Genomic DNA, 22,728 nt, shown 5'->3' on the forward strand with positions numbered 1-22,728 from the left:
TAACCATCAAAGGCACCCTTGCCCACAGACCCCAGGACCATCACTGACTTCATCACCCCGCTCGCCATTGAATCCAGCCACTACATCTTCCTCTGAGACCTCAACTTCCACCTGGATGATCACACAGACACGAACTCTGCCAGCCTCCTGGAACGAATGGACATAGGCCTCACCCAGTTGGTTACAGACCCACACACAGAGCAGGACACACACTGTACCCTATATTGACATCCAGCAACACAGTCAAATACAGCCAAACCACAGATTTCACCTGAAACCACCATTCCACCCTCCACTTCACCATCACAGGATCACCTCGCCCCACCTCAAACCCTCCCAGCAACTCCTTCCACAGCTGAAGCAAACTAACACAGACCCAATGGATGGACACCCTCAACACCACCCCGCCCGACACCGGAACCAACCTTGAACAACCAGTCAAGAACTTCAACACTTGGATCACTAATGACGCCGTCCGAGTCGTCCCTATAAAACCAGCCAAAACCTGCAGATCCTACCAACAAGCCAGCTGGTACACACCAGACCTCAGCACAATGAAACACAGCTGAAAACACCTGGAGAGAAGATGGCACACCTGCAGAGACGATATAGACCGAGCCACCTTCAAGTCAGCCCTCAACAAATACCACCAACCACTCAAAGAAAAGAAAAAGAATGACCTTGTAGACTGCATCGAGGCTAGCGCCAATCACACCAAGGAACTCTTCACCATCGTCAGAGAGTTCTCCAGCCCAACTGCCACAGAGAACATGATCCATTCCTCACAGAAACTTTGCAATGCTTTTGAGATTCACTTCCACAACAAGATAACCACCAACTACAGGAACTTCGAGCCTCAACCCACCGACGTCCTCAACCTCCTCACTCTGACGGAAACCTCACCCGATCTACAGCTCAAAGCATGGGAACAGCACACCACACCAAATACCACAGCCATAATGAACTCCATCTACTCATTGCCCCATGCCCCACTGTCTTGTCAACCTAGGAAGCAACAAAATCAGCCACCAACTCACTACCATACTCAACGCATCTATCGCCACAACCACCTTTGCCGAAGCATGGGAACACGCAGAAGTTAGACCTCCCCTCAAAAGACCCTCTGCAGACTCCAGCGAAATCCAACATTTCTGCCCCATCTCCCTGCTTCCGTTCTCCACCAAAGTCCTGGGGAAGGCCATCAATTGACAGCTCACTGAACACCTGGAGAGAATCAACCTGCTACACACCTCCCAATCAGGTTTCTGTGCCAACCACCGCACCGAGACACAGACAGCATACGCACCTTACTCGACAGAGGGGAATTGGTGGCCCTCATCCTTCTCGATCCCTCCTCATTCTTTGACACCAAATTGGACCACACACTCATCAAGAGACTACACCAGATTGGAATCAAGGGAGATGCACTCAGATGGATTGAATCATTCCTCAGGGATGTACATAGAGAGCCCGCCTACCTCTTCCACCTTGGAACCCACAAGCACCATCTGCGGTGTCCCTCAAGATTCATCCTAAAGGACAGCTGCCTGAAGCTCAACAAGGATAAGACCGAAGTGCTGATCTTTGGGTGATTAGCTGTGCACTACAAGTACTGGTTAGTTGATTGATTAATTGATTGGGAAGCAGGAAAAAGCGATTGTCAGTGGCTAAGATTAATTCAAGCATTCCATCTATATATATATATACCGTTAGTCGATTATAACTATGTGGTTTATTGTGTGTGTGTGTGTATATATATATTTATATAAATACCAAGCGCATCCTTCCACTTCCCAGCGGGCGAGTAGGAAAAGCACACGGACACCAGACGTGCTTCACAGAGATTTATTCAGAAGTTAGTAACGGCGCGGCATGTCATTACGCGTTTCGGTCACCAGGTGGCCTTGATCACATGGAGTAACAACCTTACTGAATATCCTTTTATACAGCATTTTGAGATCACGTGATAATTAGTGCTGAACGATATGGAAAAAATATATCCTATTTACAATTGGAATACTCTTGATTTGCTTGTCATTATACATTAGTATGAGGGTGTACAAATGCATGAACAATAATAAAGTGCAAATGCTTATTGTGCAAAATGCGTAGGTTAAAGTGCAAATTGCAATGATATTGTGTGCAAAACATGCTGCAAGGTGCAAAATACAGATATTCGCATGTGGTATATAATTATAAATAGGGGATGGCTATATAAACTATTAGAAAGTACAAAATACATTTAATAAAACCTTCATATCTGATCGCCTATAGATTAAAATACCAATAATTATATCAACATTGATCAGCAAAGCAAAGAATGTCAACCTGATTCAAAAATGTTCATGAGTACCGGATACTATATATCCATCCAATAATTGACAAGCAAATGAAAAACCAAATAACAATATATCGTTCATGTGAATCTTAATTTTCAAAAGAAATATGAATAGGTGCAAAATGTGACAAAATGACGGGATAGGAGAACACAGGAAAAAACCATTGTGTATTTAACAATGGAAATTCTTGGAGTGTCATGGACTAAACATCAAATAAGTCCAAATTCAAAATCCAATTTCCAAATACAGGGACTAGTTCCATGAGCGTCTGCACAGGAGCAAATGATAATATGCATTTCTTCAATCGCGACGTTCCCAGACATATGGTGGCTTGTAGATTTTGAAAAGGCCGAATTGGGTGGATCATCCATTGGTGATGCTACAAACATCGGCACCAGTAAAAATGTGTGCGACAACCAAAAGGAAATTATGAATAGAGCAATAGGATAAGGGAAAATGACAGAAATACAAGACAGAAAAAATGGGGGGGGGGGGGGGGGGGGGGGAACAAACAAAGAACAAATACGCATTCATAAGTAAGTGAATGATTCATCAATCATAAGCCCATATTACAATATTTGAACAGTAATAAAAAATGTTATACTCTGTTTTTCCAACTATATGTGGTTAAAATTGCAAGAGCATGGAAAGACTAAAATCAAGGGACAGCTAACCATACACATGAAATGTTGATGGATATCTTATTTTACAATCTCAGATTTGACCCTGAAAGAGTGTGTATATGTTTGCGCAAAGGATGATCTAATTGTTATCAAATACAGTTGTACAAATCCTCAGTGTTGTTGAGTCCTGTAGGGGCCTTGCTGTCGAACTCAAGGATATACCTTGTTTCGAGCTGTCTTAAAGATTTTTCTCTATTGCCCCCTCTGCGTTGTGCAGGAATATTGTCAATAACAAAGTACTTGAGACAATTCAGGTCATTGTTATGGTATTTTTTAAAATGTCGCGCTACAGGGTAGCTAGAGTCATTGTTGACAATGGCTCTTAAGTGCTGAAGGATCCTGATATGGGCTTGGAGTTTTGTACTGCCTATATAGTTTAGTCCGCACGTGCAGTTTAGGACATATACCACGAATTCTGACCTACATGTGTAGTGGCCCTTAATTTGTCTTGCGATGGGGCTAAAGGGAACAAGGTATTCAGTGGTGTTCTGACCGAATTTGCATGCCCTGCAGCTTGTGCATTTAAAGAATCCATTTTTTTGGTTTAAGCCACGTGCTATTAGCGGGTTTATCCCTGTTGGATCCCATGAGTTCTCCCTTCATCGTTTTGGCCCTTCTGAATGTAATCACCGGTTTGGGAGGTAGCATTGGGGCCAGTACACCATCTGTAAGTAGAATGGGCCAATTTTTTGAAACAATGGCCCTTATTCTGTGGTGTTGCTTATTGTAGGTTGTAATTAGGCGTGGTGCGTCCGAAATTGGATCATCCACCACCAGATCAGGTTCATTGGTAATGGGGATACTCGACTTGTCAATTAATAAAGTATCTCTGGGCATGATTTGTACTTTATCATAGGCCTCCCTCAGGGTCCTCTCAGTGTCCCCTCTTTCCCTCATCCTTGTTATAGCCTCCTCCGAGCATTTTGTTCTCTCCTCTGGTGTACTACAAATACGCTTTATGCGGAGGAGTTCCCCATAGGGGATACTTCTTATGAGGTGCTGCGGATGAGCACTGCTGGCGTGCAGAATAGAGTTGCCAGCAGTGGGTTTTCTGTATAGGGTTGTCTCAATTCTATTGTCAACGATCATGACTCTAGTATCAAGGAACTCAACTGAATTGTAATCTACGTGCGACGTGAATTTGAGATTAAAAGTATTATTATTTAAAATCTCAATAAAATTCATTACACTAGAAAAATCCCCATTCCAGACCATAAAAACATCATCAATAAACCTGAGCCATGTGACAATCTGGGAGTTGAATATTTCCGCATGTGTCCCCATGAGAACCTGCTCCTCCCATCAGCCTAAATGAAGACAGGCATAACTGGGGGAGAAGCAAGCTCCCATGGCGACTCCCCTCTTTTGGGAATACAGGTCATTACCAAACATAAAATGATTATTACACAGAGCCCATTCAATTAATTTCAAAAGCATAGCATTATGGTTATGAAATTTGATCGGTCTGCGGTCCAGATAGTGTTTGGTGGCAACCAAACCTGTGACATGTTCGATGCTTGTATATAGTGACTCGATGTCAAGAGTCACTAGCAGAAACCCAGATTGCCATTCAATGTTGTTCAACTTTCTAATGAAATCACTAGTGTCTCTAATGTAGGTGGATAAGTTCTTAACCAATGGCTGTAAAAAATAGTCCACATACCTACTGGTGTTTTCAATGATGCTGTTGATGGCGGAAATGATGGGTCTGCCAGGTACCGGCTTTGTGAATTTTCGGTATGAGACGCAGCGAGGGGATTATAGGGAATTCATTGTGCAAGAAGTTGAATTCGCTGTTAGAATTCAAACCCTGTCTCTTTTATGAGTGTAACATTCTCTTTAGGGATTCTTTGGCAGCATTGTAACGCTTGATGTTTATTTTTTCATAACAGTTACTGTCGGAAAGCTGCCTTCTTGCTTCAGACTCATATTCATTCTTGGGCCAAACAACTACGTTTCCTCCTTTGTCGGACGTGCAAATTATCAGACCTGAGTTGTTATTGAGTTTTGTCATAAGTTTTTTATACTGTGACTCCTGTTGATTAATTTTGGCCTTCTTGTGACTGATTGCCCTGTAGAGATTTTTTAAATCATTGGTGACCATCTCTTGGAATATATCCACATCGTCTTTGGGCATCATCGGTGTAAAGCTCGATTTTCCTTTAAAGGGACTAAGGCCCGCACATGAGTCCGTATTTATGAGGGTTGAGAGTCTTTCCTGTGTAGGCCGTGTGTCTTTTGGCTCATTGACGGAATTGGCCTCAGGATTGTTGAGTTCAGCCATGGTGAGGAGCAATTGAGCATCCGATGCTTCCAGATTGTAATCGGCAGTAAAGGCTGTACTGTCTGTCGCAGCATGTTGTTTGTTTCCGCCTTTAATAGTGAAGAATTTCTTCAGTTTCAATTTCCTCACAAAGCTGAACATATCTACCCTAGTCTTGCAGTAATTAAAATTGTTGTTTGCACAGTAGGAGAGGCCCAAAGATAAGATGTTCTCTTCAGCAGCTGTGAGAGCGATATTCGAGAGATTGACTATGGTCTTACTGTTGCTTGAATGTTTAGAATTCTTTGAGTCTTTCATCTTCGTTGCCGCCATTGCGCTTTTCTGCCTTTTGATGTTGCGGGCTTTTCTTCTGGCGCTCCGTTTCTTGTTGCGCCTGACCCTGCGGATGTTTGTGGATTCCGCGGTCTCAGGGTCTGACGGCGGTCCTCGGCCAAAAAATTCAATTCCTCTCCCGGTTGCAGTATGCTTGACATCGTGTTTGAATTCCTACGGTCCATTTCTTCCCCTTCACTCCCGCTGGTCAATGAAACCGAATCTAATGTATCTGATCCGACCGTCGTGGGATTTTCACTCGTCGTTGGTACATTTCGTGTGGTGGTGGTCAATATGTCGGAACGCTTTTTCCTTGCATTGTCATAACGGCGTGCAAATGTGAAAATCTGTCCCAATTCGTAGTCTTCTTTGTCTCTAGTGAATTTGCGTATTTTTCTTAGCTTAATTCTTTCCTGCTGCCTCTTACTTCTGTCATCGATTTCTTTTCTTTGTTTCTGAATTTCCTCTGTTTCGGGTCGTTGATTGAGTTGGTCATTGATTTCTTCAATTTGTTTGAGGAGTGTGTTCCGATCGACTCTGGCATATTTAATTAGGATCCTAACCGCATTCATGGAGGCGCTGAGGTTGTGTCAGCCTATATATATATATATATATATATATATATATATATATATATATATATATATATCAATCCGCAAAAGTTACCTTTAGGAGAGAGCCCACACTCGGATAAATATGCTTTCAGATTTATTCATGACTGCAGCACAAATTCATAGGCAATGCAAAGTCCAAATTGTAGCCAGACGCGTTTCGGGCCCCCGCCCTTAATCATTGGCTTGGATGACTGGAAATGCACGAACGTGAAGGTGCACTTATGGTTGTTTAAAATCCCCGCCCCCTGGGCGTAGTCGCTCACACGGCCTTCTGGGATTTGGAGTGCACCTTTGTGTTGCTACAGTGAGCCTTTCTGCAACCAGCGGTAAGTTCATCAGTATTACCCAGGTGGGTCACTTTACAGTCTTCGAGGGTTCGTGCAAACACCTTACTGTCACGAATATCGGCTCCGGTCCTGCTTTGAAGGTCGTCGGTTGGCGTCCTGCAGGTCTGCTAAAGATGCAGCGGGACTCTCTCACGGCTAGGAAGGCCGTAAACATCAATCCGCAAAAGTTACCTTTAAGAGAGAGCCCACACTCGGATAAATATGCTTTCAGATTTATTCATGACTGCAGCACAAATTCGTAGGCAATGCAAAGTCCAAATTGTAGCCAGACGCGTTTCGGGCCCCCGCCCTTAATCATTGGCTTGGATGACTGGAAATGCACGAACGTGAAGGTGCACTTATGGTTGTTTAAAATCCCCGCCCCCCTGGGCGTAGTCGCTCACACGGCCTTCTGGGATTTGGAGTGCACCTTTGTGTTGCTACAGTGAGCCTTTCTGCAACCAGCGGTAAGTTCATCAGTATTTCCCAAGTGGGTCACTTTACAGTCTTCGAGGGTTCGTGCAAACACCTTACTGTCACGAATATCGGCTCCGGTCCTGCTTTGAAGGTCGTCGGTTGGCGTCCTGCAGGTCTGCTAAAGATGCAGCGGGACTCTCTCACGGCTAGGAAGGCCGTAAACATCAATCCGCAAAAGTTACCTTTAAGAGAGAGCCCACACTCGGATAAATATGCTTTCAGATTTATTCATGACTGCAGCACAAATTCGTAGGCAATGCAAAGTCCAAATTGTAGCCAGACGCGTTTCGGGCCCCCGCCCTTAATCATTGGCTTGGATGACTGGAAATGCACGAACGTGAACGTGATAGATATATATATATGTGTGTGTGTACCAGCATTTGTAAAACCCGCAGCTACCTCAGGGGAGGTGTCCCGGTGCTGGAGCCCGTCCGGAAGATTAAGCAAGCAATTCATTTCAATTCAATTCGTCTTTAATTCGATTAAAATTCATCATAAAAGACAGTACAATAAAAGATTCCAATGAAATACAAAAAATATAAAATCATTACAGTAATAAAAACAGAATAAAACAGATAAAAACACAACAAGGATTTACCTATTAAATCCTATTCCTAATAATCCAATCCCATCCTAGGAATTTGGGCACAGCAATTACAATAAATTCGCTGGTATCATATCTTAAAATTCTTAGTACCACAGGCCCCACCCTGGTGCCCATGTTACGACAAATGGGTATAAGCCATCTCGTCCGGGGTACTGCATAGGCCGGGCATTCAAAGAATATATGACCAATCGATTCCCTACAATCAGCACACCAACGACAGGAGTCGGTCATCTCCCCCTTCCAGTTTTTGGTGAATGATCTAGTGGGAAGAGAGCCAACCCTAAGCTGGTGGTAAAGTTTCCTGTCGCTGAGTCTACTAATCATATCCCAGTAATCTTCAAGTAGTGGGTCGGTCTTACACTCAAGAAACTTGCCAGTCAAAGACATAGCCAGGGTTTGGTTGCACTGTTTCTGATTTAACTGGGACCAATATAAACTTTTAAACACTTTTTTTGGAGGGAAGGGATTGCCTGCAGGGTCAGACCACAAATTACCCAGGCCCATAGATTCTAAAAGCAGTCTGACTTGCTTGAACCATGCTATATTCCCAGAGCCCAGGATAGAACGAACATCCAAGAAAGCCTTAGCAAAAAGGTCCAATTCCGGGGTAGTCCACAGTCTCCTCCACAAGGCCAATGGTTTGTACCGGGCAATGTCGTCAATTGAGTGACAACCAAGGTCCAATAATAAAGGTTTAATGGGACTTGACCTGGGGAGGCCCATAAGGTTCTTCAGAAATTTATTTTGCACTTTGACCAAAGAGGATAGGTCTACGAAACCCCAGAGTTCCGCGCCGTAAAGGATCGCTGAAGTGATCCTGGAGTTATAGATCTTTATTGCTGGACCTATCCTTTTGGTCTGTGACTATCGCTGTTCTTTTACCAGACACCCTGAAAGCTGGGCAAGCTTAAGAGATAGAATATCAATTTGGGGCTTCCAACTCAGTTTACTTTCAAGGACAATCCCCAGGTAGGTCATAACGTTTGTGAGTTCTATTTTTTCATTATTCATCGTGACATGACCAGCCACACATCTTCCTTTATTAAAAACCATATACTTGGTTTTAGAGACATTTACTTGCAGGTCATGATTATGACAGAAGGTGTCAAACTTGTTCAGGGCCGCCTGTAACCCCATCTGTGTCTGAGACAATAAAAGGGTGTCGTCGGCGAACATAAGTAGCGGGAGCTTGTTACCACCCAGAGAAGGGGCGTCTGTAGAGATGGTAGAAAAATACTGCACAACCCTATTTATAAATAGCAGAAAAAGAGTTGGCGCTAGGACGCACCCTTGCCTGACACCCCGTGATACTTTAAATCTGTCTGTGACCTGCCCTTGGTTCCCCCATCTGACTTGTGCAAAATTATCTTCGTGCAACCTAATCACAATATTCAGGAGATCAGCAGGCATCCCTAAGCCATCTAAAACTTCCCATAATTTAGTCCTAGGAACTAGATCAAAAGCTGATCTAAGGTCCACAAAGGCGGCATATAATGTACCGCCTCCTAAATAGATCGTTTTCCAAACGATCAGTTGGAACCTAAGAGCCTGATCAATAGTGCTGATACGAGATCTGAACCCGGCCTGTAGGGGCGATAAAATGACCTTTTGCTCAATCCATGACTGAATTCTTGCCAGAATCATCCTGGAAATGATTTTTTGGATCGAGTCAATTAGACTAATCTGGCGATAATTCCCTGGGCTCGAGCGATCACCCTTCTTATGGATGGGCAATATCTCGGCACCTTTCCATGATTCGGGAATAGGCGCCCCCTTAACTATGGCAGTAGCCAAAAAGGAAATATATGGTACCCAATTACTCTGATCACACTTGAAAAGATCTGCAGGGATACAATCAATGCCCGGGGCTTTTCCACTAGATATCCTACTTAAAGCCATCTCAACTTCACTGCAGTCAAACAAAAAACTTTTGATAGATGACATATCCCGAGAGATTAAAGGTATTGACTCAGCCTTCAAATCAATACCCATAACTCGGGGAGAACATGGTTAGATGGAATCAACGAATTCGGGGAATTACCCCACTTCACAATGTGCCAGAACTTGGTCAAATTTTTAAGTTTACTGGCAACTAAAAGATCTTGCCAATGATCATTGTCCCATTCTTGTTTGGCCATGGTTTTAGCCTTACGGTAATTACACCACGCTATCCTAATGTTGGCCATGTTTTTAGATTTTATAGCAAATTTCAGTTTATCATAAGTATCTCTGCAGTATTTGTTGTACCAGTGATTACGCTTAGGTTGAGATTGTTTCCTGGGTTTGGAATAAAAAGTTTTTAAGCCGAGAAATAAAGTTTCATGAATTTGAGTAGTCGCCCAGCTAACGGCTTCTTGAGGTGGAAGGGAGTGCAGTGCTTCCAAAGCACCCTTAACTTGTGTGCTGATTTCAACTAGTGCTCCAGGGTCCATTACTACCCTACTCGCCGTAGATTATTTGTAAGGAGGGCGTCTGCGGTAGCTATCATGGTTGGTTCATTACTATGATGATCAGCATAGAACGAGAAACTTAGGACGAGGGGGTTATGGTCGCTCTCAGTGCGAACTGGGATCACCATGTCTCTGAGGGAAGACCAGAACTCCACTTTGATGAGAGCATTATCGATTCTGCTGTGTCGAAGACCCTCAACAAAGGTGTCACTGCCCATTTTGTCAGAGACAGTCCGTCCATTAGCCGCCCTGAAGCCGCGCCCCATACACAAACTCATCCACTGGATGGCTGATTCAGTCCATTTCTTGATGGGTGGAAGATCAAGAAGAGGGATGTTCCAAAGAACATCCACTTTCATCATAAGTTAATCCCCGGGAATGTTAAAGGGCTCGAAACAACAGTTCAAATCCCCCGCAATTATTATATTAATACTAGGGTTAACAGTTTCCAAAAAGCCATCTAGCAGTAAAAAGGTATTAGTACCACTCCCTCCTGGTTGACCTCTATTATAAATGTTGATAATCATAAAGTCGGAACCATCATGGAGGTGCAGCAGTACTATTAAGAGATCAGGGCTGTCTACAGCCAGTTCGGATGTTCGACACTTAAGGGTTTGCTTAATCCAGATACTAAGACCACCTGAGGGTCTGCCCTTTGACCCTCTGGTGGCTACTTTATAAAAGTTAGTAAAGCCAGGAAAGGGAACCGGGTCCACTGCCCACGTTTCCTGAAAAACCAGGACATTAAATTGGTCCACCCATGTAGACCACTCATTTATAAAAGTTTTACTCCTAAGGCCGGCTATATTCCAAGAGACCAAGGAGAAAAAATGATGGTCACTAGCAACAGGCAATGGATCCAAGGGCAGAACCAAAGGGGCAGTATAATTTCCGGTCTTGCAAGGGACTGGGCACTCTGGCCCCCCGTGGCAACGATCCAAACACATAAGATTAGCCTTATCCAGTCTAGCCTCACTAACATAAGGGGCTACCACTGGATCAGCGGGCAAGGGGATGGGATAGTTACTACCATGTGTGCTCTCAAGAAAATCAAGATCTATCGGAGGAGAATGTAAAACAGTGCAGGACACAGGGTGTGGAAAGGTAACGGTGTTTAACCGCACACCACCCGTTCCTAAGGAACCCCTTAATGAGCGACAACAGGATACTTTCCCCGCCCTGGTAGTACTGCCATACCCGTTAGTATTTCTACAAACAAAACCTATGTTGTTGTTAGCCAGTCAATCCACCTCTTCCAAGCCACTCAAGGGACCAAAACGATTATAAAGAGGAAAATTAAAGTCCAATCTAGGTGGACCCTGTTGGCCTCTATAAACCCTTTCCCACCTAGGTGGCTGGGCAAGGTGTGTGCCGCTGAGGCTAATAGGATAGAAATACCATAGGTCAAGAGCAAGTATTCTACTGGAACACTGGATATTAGGATGGCAACATATGTGCCTCACTACTCTGGGGTCCCTGAAATTAATGATAATACAATCACCCTCCACATCCTTGGGTTTGGTGCCTATCCAACTCACCCTTCGTACAAACAAGATTTCAGCACGCAGGTTGGGTGGGAGAGGTCTGTTGCCATTGAGCCAGCGTATAACCTTGTTCTTAAGCTCACTATGGGACTCTAACTTGTCATGTGGAATCCCCGGGACACCTGCCAGAATTACCGTATATGGTGATGACTCGGGAGGTAAATTAATACAAGGGAATAGTGAAGACAAGCCACTACTCTTATGAACAGTAATCCTCTTGTGTTAGGAACAGAGTTAGAGTCAAATGTTGCCAACTTGTTTCTATCAACTGTGGTTTGGTTGGGGACATCTTCCCTAACAAGGTCCGAAGCTGTCATAATTGCAGGCACTATGGAAGGAGAAAATGTAGGACCGTTAAGAGATTTACTAAGCAGCGTGGGATGATTGGTACCGATCAAATCAGTCTTATCTTGCAAGGTGTTGTCAGAAGATGGTAAAATCCCAGGACCAGAATAGTGCTCAAGAGTTTTTTCCAAGATGGCCGTATTGGCAAGCGCAATGTTTTCCAAATTCCCTAAATTAGTGCTAAGTTGCTTGACTCTCTCTAGAATAGGTAGTAAAAGAGATTTTAACAATTGTTCGAGTGTGTCCAAAAATCCATTAGGGAATAGGTTAACACAGGGCTGGCTGGGCAAAGTCTTGGTAAACAAGAGACTGGAATTAGCTGGGGGTGTGTTGCAATGAACTGGGGGATGGGTTAGTTTGGAAGAAATACGGGTTTAGGCACTTTAGCGCGTCTACCCCTGTTAGTCCCACCCACACGTTTCCTTTTTCCCACTTTGGATTGAATCATACTCTCCTTTTCCGTGATGACAACCGGTGGTATTACCACAGATGGCACAGGGGGAATAGTACTACCTTTCACAATAGGCGGTCTATTCTCAAGGATGGAAATACTATCAGGGGTAGAAAGCAAGGTGCTGTGGTTAGTAATATCAGAGCCCACGATCACGGTACTTAGTGCCAAGTCGTGATCAGTCTGAGTTGGCAAACACTCCGGAGACGCAACCGACATAATTTTACCCAAAGAGGATCTCTTTGCCGTTAGATCGTTTTTCGGTAAGAATAATTTCGTGTTCAAGGACACGAACAGCTCTGGAAATAAATTGGTCTAGGGTCCCAGAAACTGTACCCCCTGCACTATCTTGTGCAATCTTTCTCCCAGACCTTAAAGAAGTTGCCATTTTTCAACGTAGCGTGTATATAATGTAAAATAGCAACTACCACGCCAATGTCAACAGTAATGAGCATTAATCGCCTAATATATGGCAAAGAATTTCACAAGATAATTGGTGGTTAAAATGATGTTACAAATCACCACAAACTTGATAACAGTATCATAGCGCAATAACAGGGGGACTGATAGTGTCTTACGTCCAGGAATTACAACCCGAATAGCCGAGAGAAAGGGGGGTGGCCTTGCCCGGCCTCTTCTGGCCCCAGACGGCCCGCCCTTTGCCCAGGCTTCGCCCGGCGCAACCCACGTGCGATCCCGCTCCACCGGGGCTCTCCTCTAGTTAAATGCGCCTCCGGGCGCGGAAGAGGCGTGTGCGGCTTCCTGCCGCTAAGGATTGCGGGAAATGAAGTCCACTCGTTGCTGCGGCCGCGCCGAGATGCCGGTACGGCAGCGGCGGCAGGGGAGATTAGGCAGCGGGAGTTTCGTCCAGCACAGTGAAAGAAGGTATGGCGTCCAGCGACCTGATAGCACAACAAAATGAGCCCCTGCTCCAACGGGGCTCTCCTCTAGTTAAATGCGCCTCCGGGCGCGGAAGAGGTGTGTGCGGCTTCCTGCCGCTAAGGATTGCGGGAAATGAAGTCCACTCGTTGCTGCGGCCGCGCCGAGATGCCGGGAAGGCAGCGGCGGCAGGGGAGATTAGGCAGCGGGAGTTTCGTCCAGCACAGTGAAAGAAGGTATGGCGTCCAGCGACCTGATAGAACAACAAAAAGAGCAAGCTATTGCCCAGAGTCACAAGGTGATGGGCTAACCTGCCACCGGCCCCGGGGATCGAACCGTGAGCCCCCGTGTTCCAGAGTCAGCTGCCCTGGCGGCTGCACCACACCCATCACCGTGTTGTTGTTAATGTTTGATTGTGAGCAGGTGGAAATGTCACGTTTATATACAAATTAATTGTAATTTATAATTCTCTTTAATTATGAAGTCAGATTTTAGGTCGTAATTCTGAAAATGCCACCAAAGTTGGCTTTTTCTTGTTTTAGCCATTTGTGCCTTCTGTCAGTTTCCTGGGTCACCTCAGTGTGAATGGCCCTGCTTTTGGGCTTTGTGTATTCCTTCCAGCCAGTAAAAACAAAAGGGGACTACTAGCTGCTGGCAGGATAGGCCACCCAGCTGGGATGGCTGCGGGAGAGCTGTTCCCTGCCCCACTTACACTTCAAAGGGCTTGCCTCCAGCACACACAGAGAACCATGAAAGTAGCCTTGTTTCGCCCTAGACTTCTTGGAGGCTTGGCAGGGGAAGGGAAGAATTTGTCAAACCAGGTGTGGAGGTAGCACAGGGAATTCCCTCACTTCAAAGGCTGGCACCAGGTATAAACATTGGATCCTCAGAACAACTCTTCAATTCACTCCTGGATCTGAAGATATTACAGAAGAAGGACTGCCGTGCTCCCTAGTGGACTGCCTTGTTGCTTAAAGCCTGCCTTGCTCCCCAGAGGACAGCCCTGCTACCAGAAAGACTGCCCTGATGCTTGAGTACAGCCTTGACCCCCAAAGGGCTGCCCTGCTGCTTGAGAACTGACCAGCTCTCTGACAAGGAAGACTGGACATGCTCCCTTCATCACAAGCTAAACTGAGTGACTCCAAGAGTCAGTTGGCTGACCTGTCTCAGCTATAGGGACACAACAAGCTTCAGAGGCCTCCGTACAACTGCACAGCTGACCTGCTGTACTGGACATGGCAGGATCTGCAGATGGACCTGTCTGAGTCCTGCTGGCCACTGCTGGAGTAAGTTACTTGACGCTAAAGAGGCACTTTCGCATGTTCTGGGCTCTTGGTTGGCATAATCTGAGCTTCTCATGTGAAGAAAGGTGGAATCATCAAGTTTTGGGTTCTTCGCAACTGCGATTAGGCCCATTCACACCAAGAATCTGCCATCCGTGATTGCCACCAACCCATACAAAGATCTGGTGAACATGAAACTTTACAATACAGTGATCAACAGAAAAAAACTGCAACGTGAGAGATGCAATTCATGCTACAGCAATAACAGCCTGCGGTGACTGTCAATGTGAAGCTTCAGCAAATACTGTCTGGGAGGCCCGACTAGATCCTCGCACTACAGTGACTACTGTCCGCGATTTAAGGCCTGCTCTTTGCACCACAGCGATGACCATCCGCAATGCTCTCCCTGCTCCTCACAGCCTCCTCCACTGTGAACTGAACTCTTTGCACCAGACTCTTGAGACAGTTACGTTTTTGAGCAGGACTGATCTGGTCCCTCTATCCAGCCCAAGGCCTACCACGGTTGGACTGAATTGTAACATTCCCTCAGCCTAGCACGACCAGATTACCACGAGTGGAGCTTTGCGCTTTTAGGTGCTAGATCTACTGAAAACTTTTTAATTGAATATCTCTGGTTCTACTAATTGAATTTTTTTTGTTCTTGTATCATTGTGGTGTTTTAAAATATACTCTATTCTTCTAAATTGGTTTGGGATTTTTCTTGGGTTGTGTTTTTAGATTAGCACTGTTTGTGTGCTGCATAAATACCTTGCACATTCCCTCTAAGTTACACCAGACTGCTTTTTGCCAAGCTGCAAAAGGGTTAGGCACAGGATAATGTTGGGACTTTTTGTGGTTCACCCTGACAAGGATTGTGGTGTTTGAGTGGGGCTTCCACCACCCCTCACCAATAACCAAATTCTTACAACCCTTTTAACCCTGTTCTCCCTTGGTACATCTGCACATATTTTTTGTTTTAAAAGACAGAAACAAGATAAACATGCTCAGTGTGTGCCAAATGTGAAAATTGGTCAAACAGTGACTAAGTTACAGACAAATCAAAAAACAACTTTTCAAAAGTCAAGATATTCTAATATTTAATCATTTGAAGTCCACTCAAAACCTTGTTTATATGTTACTATCTCAAAAACTAAATGGAAACTCAGACCTTCACACAACTACTTTGTATGTGTATATGTTTAAAAGAAAAAGTGGCATGTAGCCACCCTGACAGTCATACCTCACTTGCTCTGTTGTCAGCATGTCTTTCAAATTACAAATAATGGTTTGGAGCTCAGTCAAAGTCCTTTCATGCTTTGACTGTATTTCTTTGAGTTCTTCAATGCATCTTTCTTTGTCTTCAGTGACTTGCAACAATGTTGCCTTTGCAGTTTGTAATTCAATGTCCTTACTTCTCTGGACAAGCTAAATAACACAAAGATCATTAACTTACAACAGAGTTTCTTCAAATAAGTATCAAACTATAAAAGTACTCAAACAGATGAAAATGTAATATAGGATATAGTGCCAAAACAGAGAAAGATGTGCAGGTTTTTTTTCAAGTACAGATGCCCTGGTTTCAAAAGGAGCTTGTGCTGCAAGGAAGGTGGGGAAGAGCCATAGCACAGCAACTATTTAAAATTACCTATTTGAATACCCTCATTCCTGTCTCAGCAGAGGAGAGCAGTCTTGTCTGAGCTATAGGGTATAACAAGTATTGCACCAGTTTTCAGGCCACAACACTAAATGTTTCCTTGTACCCAAATCCCCCCCAGGTTACACAGAAGGTGCATGATTCAGTCTTCTGCAGATTTAATGCAATACTATTTGCTTTAAAGAACAAGTTACTTACCTTTGGTAATGCCTCATCTGGTAGAGACTTCATCCAGAGGCAGATTCCTTGCTTTTGAATTATACCCAGGTGTTAGACTGGATCCAGAAATGTTTCTGGGCAGTCCCCTTGCACAACAGTAGGTGGTGTCGTTTGGCTCCATGTGGCATCGTCAACATCGTTTGCATCGGAAATGACGTGTGCGGTATATAGGCACTACCCCAGAGCACTTACTTTAGTTTCATGACTATTTTTCTACACCACAAGCACAGAGCCATACTAAGGTGGTGTGTGCTAGAGTGATGTCAGCAGAGACCACTTCAGATTAATTTGACAGAACAAGGATGTTGTGAGGGTAGTAAGGAACCTGCTGCTGAACAGAGTGTCTACCAGATAAGGCTTCTAGGCACAGATTCATTACTTTAGAATAGATACCAAAGCAATATCTCCTTGAAGGTGGATCTGTTTATACTAAGAAGTCCTGGAGGACCAAAGGGGTGAAATTCCCATCATACTGGACCGGACTGTCCAGGCAGTAGTGATTGGTGAATGTGGGCAGTAATGCCCACATACCTGCATGATAGATATCCAGGCAAGGGACTCTGCGAGCGAATGATGTGGTTGCAGCCTTGACTCTGGTGGAATGAGCCTACAGATCTTTATGCAGAGGATAATCTACCTGGAGATGGTTGTCTTCTGTACTGCTTTACCTGTCTATGCTCCAGCAAAGCCCACAAAGAGTTAATCGTACAACTGGATGTCTTTGGCATGATCAATGTAGAACAATAGTGCTCTTTTTGGATCCAGACAGTGGAGCCTCTTCTCTTGTTTGGTGGGGTGAGGATGAGCATAGAAAGTCTGAAGCGTAATGTTCTTTTCGGTGTGAAAATGTGTTGCCATCTTCAGTAGGAAAGAGGCACAGGTTCTGATCAGCAATTTGTCCTGAAAAAATATAGTATACGGATGGCTGACTAAGCCTGAAATTCACTGTCCTCCTGGCAGATGCAATTGCCACTAGAAAGAGTGTTTTGAAGATGAGGAGTCTCAGAGCTGTGTATGGGCTCAAAAGGGGAGCACATCAGGAAAGTGAGAACTAAATTAAGGTCCCATTGGGGCATAATGAAAGGGATGGGAAGAAACATGTTGTAAACCTTTCAGACTTCGGGCGGATGGAGGAACGCTGTAAACTGTCGCTGCTCAATTTCCATGCATGTAGGGTGAGCGTTGAAAGGTTCGGGTAGAGTACTCTCCCCTGCAGCTGTGACAGAATATTCTCCCAAAGGGGCAGCCTGATTGAAAGACCGATGGCCATGCTCAGCAGCTTGGAATACCAAACCCTCTGAGCCCAGTCCAGAGCCACAGGATGACATGGGACGGTCATTCCTGATATTCTTGAGAACGCTGGGCAGAAGAGGTATGGGTGGAAAGGCAAACAGGAGGACTAAGCTCCCCTGGAGACAAAAACCACCCCCGAGCGAAAGCTACCTTGGAACCTCCAGCACGCAGAACTACTGACATTGCGTGTTCTAGGCTGTGGCGAACAGATCTAACCGAGGCTCTCCCCACTGCTGAAAGAGGCCTTGAACCACCTTTAGATGGAGACGTCACTCATGAGCCACTAGGCATCTTCAGCTGAGCCCGAAACTGCACTGTGTCCAGAAGAAGCTCAGATGAAAGGATGGGAATGTGGAGATATGCATCCTGCAAGTCCAAAGCTACCATCCAGTCTCCCTGGTCCAGAGCAAACTGGATTTGAGCGAGCGTGAGCATTATGAACGTCTCCTTTTTGAGGAAGAAATTCAGAGGGTGCAGGTCTAGGATAGGACGTAGGCCTCTGTCCTTCTTGGGCACCAGAAAGTAGCGGGAATAGCACCACGACCTACTTTTGGCATTGGCACCCTCTATATGGATGCCTTAGCCAAGAGAGTCGTCACTTCTTGGCAGAGCAAGGTAAGATGGTCCTCTGTCAGCCTGTCGCAAACAGATGGCATGGGTGAAGGGATAGTCACAAAGGGGAGGGAGTAGTCCCGTAGGAAAATTTGAAGAACACATCGGTCTGATGTTATATACCTCCAGGGGCGCAGGTGATGGAGTATCCTGTCTCCCACCTGGTATCCATGATAGTAAGAGCGTAAACTAAAAGGGTTTGAAGGCTGCGGCTGCCGTGGGGATAGTGGACTGGCTTGACTTCTGGCTACCCGATCCACAAAGTCTGTGGGTATCGCATCCTCGGCCATAAAGAGGCTGGAAAGCTCTCCTGCTGTGGTGGCTGGGCATGTAAAGACGCAACTAAAAGCCCCTTCCGTGGCCACAAAAGGTGGACTGGGGTTGGTGAAGGCCCATGGAAAGGCTCAAGGACATGGCCGTATGTTGAGAGCCACTTACCTGAACTCCAGGCAGTTCCGATGCGGCGAAGTCAGTCCCCGAATCCCAGTGGGACCTTACATGGCAGCAATGATTGTGTACACTGCGCCCTCGTGAGTTCCCAAGAAGAAAGGGGGGTTGGGAAGAGAGAGAGAGAAATACCGATTTCCAAGTATGTGAAGTCTGCACGACAGGACTGCTGGGCTCTGGACAGTGTGTAGTGCCTTGATTCTGGACTCTAGACCACCAAGCTCTGGAATTGTGGAAGTGGTTTTTGTCTGCGATGAAAGAATGTCGAATTAGCTCTGTTTCTTTTGTGACGACCATTACTAATTAGCATACAAAATACTGTGACATACATTAATACCTAGCGTTGAAATCACACCAACTCTCTCCAATAGGAGGGTTTCTGACAGTTGTTATCTCCAAAATCAAGAATGTCTCTATTGAAGGTTCATAAGCAATTTCCCAAGGTACAATGAACACTCTGTGCTTAACAATTTCCCAAGGTACAAGTCACACTCTGTTAATGCTTCACAATTGTGCTTCATTAAATAACGTTTGAAATACTTTGCACTTATAATCTTAAACTCTCTGTCTCTTTTTTAGTTCGTGAGAAACAGTTAAAAAATCATTTGTCTTGGTGCAGCTATTAGGGGAAATACGTCTTTCCTTGAATGCACCCTTTGCTCATTAACACTGTTTTAGCATCTAACTTGTACCTTGCACTTCAAAACAATTATCAGAAAACGTAACCGTAATTGCTGCTTTAAGAAGAAATGAAAAAAGAAAGGAGCGCCTTTACATTCTGTGTGTTGACAAACAATGTCCTTGTTTTACCTTGTTTACAGAGTGTGAGAGTGAGGTCAATTTCACCTTTTTCGTGTCCTCTTTCCTTTCATGGAATCTGGGGAATTGCAGACAGCGCAACTGAAGCTGGAAACCGAAAAGCCCAGCTGATGACGACCGGGAATCCTGGAAGCAATCACTGCCTGGAAGCCACTGGAATGCTGAAACTCGACCGGAGTCAGGTAAGTGGGTGCCAGGAACCAACGAAGCCAATCAGAGACTTAAAGTGCAATGTGGCTCATATAGGCACAAAACACGTGTCTTGCTGTCAGTTGAGCCATGCGTTGGGGAAATAAGCAATTTCAAAGCAAATGAAGTGGCACATGCTCACAGTGACAGTTGAAATGCAGCATATTTCAAATATTGCCAGTTGGCACAAGGTCCACATGTTGTTTAACCAGTCCACATATAAATAAGCTTTGGCTCCTTCCACATTTGTATCGCAATACTGAATAACAGAATCATGCACAATAAGCACCAGCTAAGGCAAGCATGATTTACATGCATATTAACCACTGCATAGTTGCTAAAAGTAAACACTGCACCATCAGTAACAGTTTTACATCAGGGTTCGTGTGGTTGAGAATTGGCAGGTGTGATGCTTCTCATAACACCGTAGCTCTGATGTCCATGAAGCACTCCAACGTTGAGTCGCCTTGTCTCCGAAGAGACAGGAGCCCTCTAAGGGCATGTTCATAAGCGATGCTCTTAGCCAGGTAATGCGCTGTAGTCCACTGTCGCTGAAACTGCTCTGCCTAACGAGTCTGTGGTGTCCTGTCCACACATGATCGTGAAGGTAGCTGCATCTCTCCCGTCAGCAACAGTAAGGGAAATTATATTTCGGCCTCTTCCGGAACAATGGGCAGCACCTCTGCACCTGAATCCCATTGAGAATGGGAGTGTGTTTACAGACCGCAGTGCCAGGCTGATGGAAGAAAACATTTTCTTGTCTAAGGTGTCCAGTCTTTTGGATACCCTATCTGGTAGGGTGGTAGGGAATACGCCAGGATTTACAAGGGAAGTAGGGGCTTAGACCACCAAGCTCTCCAGGGGAAGGGTGTTGGGTGAGGAAGTTGGGTCCCCTGGGGCGGTGTGGTGGCGGCAGCCAATTGTACTGTTCACAGGAGCCCCTATAGTGAGCTTGGAAAAAGTCCCAAGCAGGACGTTTGTGAGGGCTTCATTAAATGGGTGTAGTGGTTCTGAGGGGGTCACTCCCGGCTTAAACAACTCTGTCAAGGCGTTCGTCTTGACTATCACTGAAGGCAGGCTAAAGTCTAGTACCTCGCCCGCCCTTCACACCACCATGGCATACGACGCTCCCTCCTTCATAGCCATAGTAGGGGTAGAGAGCATTCCTGTATCTGGGGAGGGGTTCAGTCAACTGGCATCCGCCAAATCCTCACACCAGCCCATGTTGGGTCCTAAAGACTGGTATTCTTCAGGGTCCAGCGACCCCTCCTAATCCTCCCCGAGTCCTAGCACATCGGAATAGGGCTCAGGCTCCGGCCTAGAAGGCATGGCTCCAGTCGGCGGCAAAGCTGGTGTCGGACAACAACCCTCTGGCTCTTTGTTGGAGTCGGGGATCAGAATTGTAATGACACAGCAGAAGGCATCAGGAGCGTCGGCATCGTGACTGGTGCCGGGGATAGACGAGATGGTACAACCGGCGCTGGCCAGAATCCATCTGTAGATCCCAAGAGTCCAAATGGTGCCAGGGGCAGACCCGCCGGCGGAGAACCAAAAGGGGCCCCTTCTGAACCCATGGGGCCCAAAGGTGTGCCGGCAGAGACAGGCCCCTCAAAGATGAGGCACATGACCTCATAAAACTCCCAAAGTTGAGCGGGGGTCGCTCCAGGTCTTGGACCCTCAGGGAGGCGCAGAGCTGGTTCAGGCGCAGGCTCAACTACGAAGCCTGGCCTCAAATAACGACGCTCCCTGGCTTCATCTGAAGACAGTGATGGACGTGCGAACTTGAAGATCTCTTCGACTTACTGCTTTTCTTTTTCTTGTGGGAATTACCCAAATTGCCAGACGACTTCGAGTGCGCAAAGGATCTTGGGCTGCGTGACCAATCTGGTAACTTCCTTTTGACCGGGATCGACACAGTTGCGGCGTCGAACATCGAGAGGCAAGGAGCTTAAGGGACCGTCCCTCAAGGCCTTGGGGTGCATTGCGCAGGTCTTCGTGTCGTATTCGCGCTCTAGGCACCAGAAGTAAACAAGGTGCTGGGGCCACCTGGAGACGTATGACGCCACCTACCAGCGCAGGCGTACTGCTCACGAAATGTTTCTGGATCCAGTCTGATGCCTGCGGATAATTCTAAGGTAAGGAATCTGCGGCTAGAAGTCTCTTTCACCGTAGTCAACAAATATTTCCATAAGTCTCAATGCTTATACTTCCCGGGCATGACAGTCTCTTTTGGAGGGCTTCGGGAATGTCTAAGTAGAAGCATTCATTATATTCACAAGATAAAATCTGGCTGCTGCAGAAAGGTGAGTTGCTTACAGTTGGAAATGTTACATCTCGCAGAGGTGAAGGAGGTCTGAGAAACAATACCGTCTTAGCTACATTAAGGCTATGAAAAGCAGCTAGCATGGGTCTCTCTTTATCTTGCTTAATACTCTAGAGCAGAATGGAAGTGGATGAAAAGTGCAGCAAAGGTCTCTGACCATGAATTTATAAATACATCCCCCCAACCCCTGTCCCGGACCATGGCAGTGTGCTACTTCTCAAAAAACAAGAGAGAGAGCTAGGACGTGTGGACGGCCATCCTTGTCCCTAGATTCAGTTATAAACCAACTAAGACGGCCATATTAAATGACTGTCTGACACGGTAATGTCTGGCACCTCATTGGTTTTTTAAGAAAACCCTCACACACCAACCTGGTTGGTGTCATGCTTCATCATCGGGTCCCAGCTGAGTAGCCGAATGCTACTCAGCAGTGCTACAACACCTGTATACAGTGGAGCAGGTTTGAGGTGTAAGTGAAGGTGATGAAGTGAGTGTGAATGTAAAAATACCTCCTGGATTCTACCTGTTAGTTTATACTTGGTGATCCGGGGTATGTTTAAAAACAGGAGAGTGGATAA

The 22,728-nt window shown here is 45.5% G+C and overlaps 1 long non-coding RNA gene across 1 annotated transcript in view; it reads left to right on the plus strand.

Moving 5' to 3' along the window:
* The window catches only part of LOC146871891 (uncharacterized), a 264,085-nt gene that overhangs the window by 120,319 nt on the left and 121,038 nt on the right, over nucleotides 1-22,728 (plus strand). The window contains exon 2 of the long non-coding RNA XR_014959623.1: nucleotides 19,711-19,820. This is a non-coding gene — a long non-coding RNA (uncharacterized LOC146871891). The remainder of the gene's footprint in view (nucleotides 1-19,710; nucleotides 19,821-22,728) is intronic.

The sequence above is a fragment of the Triturus cristatus genome, chromosome 1_1, assembly GCF_964204655.1.
Source record: "Triturus cristatus chromosome 1_1, aTriCri1.1, whole genome shotgun sequence".
NCBI classification, from domain to species: Eukaryota; Metazoa; Chordata; class Amphibia; order Caudata; family Salamandridae; genus Triturus; species Triturus cristatus.